Here is a 7573-nt window from a genome sequence, read left to right as displayed (position 1 = left end):
CTCCCCCACTGCCAAGATCCCCCTCAACCGTCCCCCCCAGCCTGCACTCTCCACACCACCCACCTCCCCTGCTTCCACGATCCCCCAAAACCCCTCCCCAACAGCATGCACTTCCCACACTGCCCACCTCCCCCACTGCCCGGATCCCCCCATTACCCTCCCCCCACCAGCCTGCGCTCCCCACGCCACCCACCTCCTCCCCGGCAGGTTCCCCCCATTCCCCTCCCCCCCAGCCTGCATTCCCCACACCACCCACCTCCCCTGCTTCTACGATCCCTCAAAACCCCTCCCCAACAGCATGCACTACCCACACTGCCCACCTCCCCCACTGCCCGGATCCCCCTCAACCCTCAACCCTCTCCCGGCCTGCGCTCCCCACGCCACCCACCTCCCCTGCTTCCGCGATCCCCCAATCCCCCTCCCCAACAGCATGCACTTCCCACACTGCCCACCTCCCCCCCTGCCAAGATCCCCCTCAATCGTCCCCCCAGCCTGCGCTCCCCACGCCACCCACCTCCCCTGCTTCCGCGATCCCCCAATCCCCCTCCCCAACAGCATGCACTTCCCGCACTGCCCACCTCCCCCACTGCCAAGATCCCCCTCAACCCTCCCCCGGCCTGTGCTCCCCACGCCACCCACCTCCCCTGCTTCCACGATCCCCCAAAACCCCTCCCCAACAGCATGCACTTCCCACACTGCCCACCTCCCCCACTGCCAGGATCCCCCTCATCCCTCCCCCGGCCTGTGCTCCCCATGCTACCTACCTCCCCCCCCCACCAGGATCCCCCCATTCCCCTCCCCCCAGCCTGCTCCCCACTCCGCCCACCTTCCCCGCTGCCTGAATCCCTGCCTGGTGTCACTGTGGGGCTGGGAGCCCAGCACACTGCCCTTTCACACAGTGTGTGCGGCAGGCTCCACATCTCCATCACTGGCATGGCCGGTTCCCCCCAAACTGGCCACGGTTGAGTGAATGCCAGGCGGACTGTAGCCCATCACAGTTCAGAGGATCCCGCACATGGACACTGTATCCCACAACCACCTCTGTTTCGGGAACTTCTCTGCCTGACTGCAGCGAGCGCGCCGGGGCCATACCCAGCCCCCAGCCTGGGGGAGCTGCCATGAGGAGCCAGGGCTGTGAGCATCCATGAGAGGAGGGGTGGAATGAGCACCCCCACGGAGCCCCCACAGCACAGCCCCCTGTGGAGCCGCCTGCTGAGCCCCTCCTGCCACCTGGCCTGCAGCACAGAGCCCTACTGAGCCCCTTGCCCTGCTCCCCACAGCACAGCGCCCCCTACTGAGCCCCCTGCCCCCAGCCTGCAGCACAGCCCCCCCTACTGAGCCCCTTGCCCTGCTCCCCACAGCACAGCGCCCCCTACTGAGCCCCCTGCCCCCACCCTGCAGCACAGCCCCCCTACTGAGCCCCTTGCCCTGCTCCCCACAGCACAGCGCCCCTACTGAGCCCCCTGCCCCCACCCTGCAGCACAGCCCCCCCTACTGAGCCCCTTGCCCTGCTCCCCACAGCACAGCGCCCCCTACTGAGCCCCCTGCCCCCACCCTGCAGCACAGCCCCCCTACTGAGCCCCTTGCCCTGCTCCCCACAGCACAGCGCCCCCTGTGGAGCTTCCACCCCACTGCCTGCAGCAGGGTGCCCCCTACCAAGTCCTCCACCCTGCTCCCTTCAACACCACCCCCCATACTGAGCCCCCCACCCTGCTCCCTACAGCACACTGCCCCCAACTGAGCCCCCTGCCCCCACCCTGCAGCATGGCACCTCCTGCTGAGCCCCCACCCTGCTCTCTGCCCTTACACAACCTCCCCCCTGCCTGTCTGCAGGCGGCTGCAGGCGCAGGTGGGCAAGGCCCAGCAGCTGTATGCTCAGCGCTAACCCCTGCCTGGTGTGGTGTTTGAGAAGGAGGAGAGCCCCCGTTCCCATGCAGCTCACAGCCCAGTCACAGGGAGTTCCCCCTCGCCCAGCTAGCGTGCCCCAGGCTCCCATGGCCTCAAGGCCGGATCCCCTGCAGGTGTGAACCGGCCCCACTTCCGTGACTCCAGAGGCACTGGGGAATGGGCCCAAAGCCCACAAGGGCAGAGGAGGTCAGACACGGTCAGTGCTAGGGGAGGTTTGAGGGTTATTCTTAACTGTTTCAGTATGTTTAGTGAGTAATGGAGATGCTATGGAGCTAGATTCTCTCACACAGGGTGAATCTGGAATCATGCCCAGTGGAGTCACTCCAGATTTACAGGGGTCACTGGGGCCGATTCCCCTCTCGCTCACCCAGGGGTAAATCCGGAGTGACTCCACAGGCATCACTGAGGCCAATCCCCTCTTGCTCCCCCCCCCCCCAGTGTAAATCAGGAGTGACAACAGACAAATCAGCCCCATTGACCACCATGAGTTACTCTTGATTTACACCAGAATGAGCAAGAGGGGAATGAGCCCCAGTGACCCCCCATGGGTTACTCCTGAGCCGGTGTTACATCTTGCTCCACTCTCTATTTACCCTCCTATAAAGGCCAGTAACTCTTCTCTCCCCCAGCTAGATACACACAGGCACAAAGCGAGGGCAGCAAGTGCCCAGTTACCGTTTATCGACTTCCGATGCCTGCCTGCACCCCATCCAGGCATCGCTGTCCCAGTGCAGTTAGTGCTGCTGTGTGCCAACAGGACGGATAGGCCCTGGGCTCAGCTCCCTGGCGTGACTCCGGAGTCACCCCTCACCCACTGATAGCAATGGAGCCAGCACCGGATTCTGCTCTCAATTACACAGGGTAAATCTGGTGTAGCTCACTGACTGTGATGGGGTCCTGCTTTGCCTGGAGGAAACCCAGAGGAACTCCACGGATTTTAATTCAGATTCTGATGTCTGTTATGCTGGTGTCAATCTGGCCTCATCCCTTTCACCCCAGTACCAGTAGCACCAGATGCTAATCTCCATGACCTCGATTTCTGTCCAGAGATGAACTAGCTAACTGAATGGGATTACCAGAGAGTTAATCCCAAAATCAATGAGCCCCTATGACACCATTGGGGTTACTCCTGATTTACACCAGGGTGAGTGAGAGGGGAATTGGTCCCATTGATCCCAGTGGAATTACTCCTGAGTTACACTAGGATGAGTGAGAGGGGAATAAGAACATAAGAACGGCCATACAGGGTCAGACCAAAGGTCCATCCAGCCCAGTATCCCGTCTACTGACAGTGGCCAATGGCAAGTGCCCCAGAGGGAGTGAACCTAACAGGTAATGATCGAGTGATCTCTCTCCTGCCATCCATCTCCACCCTCTCACAAACAGAGGCTAGGGACACCATTCCTTACCCATCCTGGCTAATAGCCATTAATGGACTTAACCTCCATGAATTTATCCAGTTCACTTTTAAACCCTGTTATAGTCCTAGCCTTCACAACCTCCTCAGGCAAGGAGTTCCACAGGTTGACTGTGCGCTGTGTGAAGAAGAACTTCCTTTTATTTGTTTGAAACCTGCTGCCCATTAATTTCATTTGGTGGCCCCTAGTTCTTATATTATGGGAACAAGTAAATAATTTTTCCTTATTCACTTTCTCCACACCACTCATGATTTTATAGACCTCTATCCTATCCCCCCTTAGTCTCCTCTCTTCCAAGCTGAAAAGTCCTACCCTCTTTAATCTCTCCTCATATGGGACCCGTTCCAAACCCCTAATCATTTTAATTGCCCTTTTCTGAACCTTTTCTAATGCCAGTATATCTTTTCTGAGATGAGGAGACCACATCTGTACACAGTATTCAAGATGTGGGCATACCATGGATTTATATAAGGACAGTAAGACATTCTCCGTCTTATTCTCTACTCCCTTTTTAATGATTCCTAACATCCCGTTTGCTTTTTTGGCTGCCACTGCACACTGCGTGGACATCTTTAGAGAACGATCCACGATGACTCCAAGATCTTTCTCCTGATTAGTTGTAGCTAAATTAGCCCCCAACATATTGTATGTATAGTTGGGGTTATTTTTTCCAGTGTGCATTACTTTACATTTATCCGAATGAGCCCCTTTGATCCCAGGGGAGTTATTCCTGATTTGCACCAGGGTGAGGGGGGAATGAGCCCCATTGGCGTCGGTGGCAGTACTCCTGAGTTACACCAGGTTGAGTGAGGGAGAATTGGTGCCAGTGATTCCTGTTTCCTGCAGTGTAACGCCTCAGGGGCTGTATTCACCGGGGTACAGAAGAGCCATGCTGAGAGTTGTCATGCTCGTGCTCCGGAACTCAGCCCCAGGGCTCTGTGTGGCCTCCTGCTCCATGTGTGTGATCAGCCCACAGGCCTGTGCACACACTAAGGCCCTGTTAGCCCAGGGTGTTAGTCAAATGTTTGCAGATACTTTTCCCCTCATGGCACCTTCAGAGGCATGATACTTCCATGTGCAAAACACTCGCAAAACACTCACTGATGTTAGCTCTGCCTCTAGTGCAAATTCTAAACAGAGAGCACCCCTCCCTGCCCAGAGTTGGGGCTAGAACCCAGGCTCCCAAGCCCCCTCACGAAACACACTAGACTCCCACTCCCCACCCCCACTATACCCCTCCTAGAAATGGGAACAAAACCCACAAGTCCGACTTCTCCTTGTTCTCAATACAAATGTTTATTCAGGGACCAGTCACCTTGCCATCGACAAGGCCAAATCCCCAGCTGGTGTAAATCAGAAAGGGTTCGTTAATTTCAGTGGAGCTGCAGCCAGTTGACCCCAGCTGGGATCTGGCCCCACTGCTTTATTCCATCCCTATGGTTGGGGTGTGGCTGCCAGATTTCAGGCATTTATCTGATGACCTGGAACAACTCAGCTTTGTCCCTAATCTGATAATCCCCCAGCACTTTACCTACTCATGTTACAGTGTACAACACCCCAGGGCACAGAGCCAGGGCTGCAGCTGGTTCACACATCACAGGAGTAATGCAGCCACAGGTTGAGAAGCAGACCTCAGAATAGAACCCAGGAGTCCTGGGTCTCAGCCCCCCTGCTCTAACCACCAGCCCCACTCCCCTCCCAGAGCTGGGATAGAACCCAGGAGCTCTGGCTCCCAGCCCCCCTGATCTAACCACTAGACCCCACCCCCCTCTCACAGCTGGGACAGAACCCAAGAGTCCAGGTTCCCAGCCCCAATCTAACCACTAGATCGGGGTGGCCAACCTGGGGCTCCGGAGCCACATGCGGCTCCTTGTCTAGGCACCGACTCCGGGGCTGGAGCTACAGGCACCAACTTCCCAATGTGCCGGGGGGGGGGGTGCTCACGGCTCAACCCCTGGCTCTGCCACAGGCCCTGCCCCCGCTCCTACTCCTGATATTCTATGATTCTATAGATTTAGGTTGGATATTCGGAAAAACTTTTTCACTAGGAGGGTGGTGAAACACTGGAATGGGTTACCTAGGGAGGTGTTGGAATCTCCTTCCTTTGAGGTTTTTAAGGTCAGGCTTGACAAAGCCCTGGCTGGGATGATTTAATTGGGGATTGGTCCTGCTTTGAGCAGGGGGTTGGACTAGATGACCTCCTGAGGTCCCTTCCAACCCTGATATTCTATGATTCTATGATTCCACCCCTTCCCGTGCCCTCCCCTGAGCCTGCCATGCCCTTGCTCCTCCCTACTCCCTCCCAGAGCCTCCCCCACGCCACGAAACAGCTGATCGGGAGGCGTAGAGAGGGACAGGGAGGTGCTGATCGGCGTGGGTGGGAGGCACTGGGAGCAGGGTGGGGGAGCTGCTGACGTGTTACTGTGGCTCTTTGGCAATGTACATTAGTAAATTCTAGCTCCTTCTCAGGCTCAGGTTGGCCACCCTTGCACTAGACCCTCACTCCTCTCCCAGAGCCAGGATTACAACACCATTCCCCAGTATGCTGCTTGGGAACCTTCTGCTACAAGAGGTTATTCTCACACGCAAGTTAAAACCAAGGTCTTCCTTATGCCTCAAAATCACAGATACGGAAAAGCCCCACTGAATTAAATCAGACATCTCCCTCACCTCAGTCCCTGGAAAAATCATGGAGCAGGTCCTCAGGGAATCAATTCTGAAGCACTTAGAGGAGAGCAAAGTGATCAAGAACAGTCAGCATGGATTCACCAAGGGCAAGTCATGCCGGACTAATCTAATTGCCTTCTATGACGAGATAACTGGCTCTGTGGATGAGGGGAAAGCAGTGGGCATGTTATTCCTTGACTTTAGCAAAGCTTTTGACACAGTCTCCCACAGTATTCTTGCCAGTAAGTTCAAGAAGTATGGGCTGGATGAATGGACTATAAGGTGGATAGAAAGCTGGCTAGATTGTTGGGCTCAACGGGTAGTGATCAATGGCTCCATATCTAGCTGGCAGCCAGTATCAAGGGGGGGTGCCCCAAGGGTCGGTCCCGCGGCCGGTTTTGTTCAATATCTTCATTAATGATCTGGAGGATGGCATGGATTGCACCCTCAGCAAGTTTGCAGATGACACTAAACTGGGAGGAGAGGTAGATACGCGGGAGGGTAGGGATAGGATACAGAGGGCCCTAGACAAATTAGAGGATAGGGCCAAAAGAAATCTGAGGAGGTTCAACAAGGACAAGTGCAGAGTCCTGCACTTAGGATAGAAGAATCCCATGCACCGCTACAGACTAGGGACCGAATGGCTCGGCAGCAGTTTTGGGCCCCACACGAATGGGTTACCTAGGGAGGTGGTGGAATCTCCTTCCTTAGAAGTTTTTAAGGTCAGGCTTGACAAAGCCCTGGCTGGGATGATTTAGTTGGGGATTGGTCCTGCTTTGAGGAGGGGGTTGGACTAGATGACCTCCTGAGGTCCCTTCCAACCCTGATATTCTATGATTCTATGATTCCACCCCTTCCCGTGCCCTCCCCTGAGCCTGCCATGCCCTTGCTCCTCCCTACTCCCTCCCAGAGCCTCCCCCACGCCACGAAACAGCTGATCGGGAGGCGTAGAGAGGGACAGGGAGGTGCTGATCGGCGTGGGTGGGAGGCACTGGGAGCAGGGTGGGGGAGCTGCTGACGTGTTACTGTGGCTCTTTGGCAATGTACATTAGTAAATTCTAGCTCCTTCTCAGGCTCAGGTTGGCCACCCTTGCACTAGACCCTCACTCCTCTCCCAGAGCCAGGATTACAACACCATTCCCCAGTATGCTGCTTGGGAACCTTCTGCTACAAGAGGTTATTCTCACACGCAAGTTAAAACCAAGGTCTTCCTTATGCCTCAAAATCACAGATACGGAAAAGCCCCACTGAATTAAATCAGACATCTCCCTCACCTCAGTCCCTGGAAAAATCATGGAGCAGGTCCTCAGGGAATCAATTCTGAAGCACTTAGAGGAGAGCAAAGTGATCAAGAACAGTCAGCATGGATTCACCAAGGGCAAGTCATGCCGGACTAATCTAATTGCCTTCTATGACGAGATAACTGGCTCTGTGGATGAGGGGAAAGCAGTGGGCATGTTATTCCTTGACTTTAGCAAAGCTTTTGACACAGTCTCCCACAGTATTCTTGCCAGTAAGTTCAAGAAGTATGGGCTGGATGAATGGACTATAAGGTGGATAGAAAGCTGGCTAGATTGTTG

The sequence above is a fragment of the Lepidochelys olivacea genome (assembly GCF_965140295.1).
Source record: "Lepidochelys olivacea isolate rLepOli2 genome assembly, chromosome: 24".
In the NCBI taxonomy this organism is placed as follows: Eukaryota; Metazoa; Chordata; order Testudines; family Cheloniidae; genus Lepidochelys; species Lepidochelys olivacea.
Note: the sequence above shows the minus strand (reverse complement) of the source record.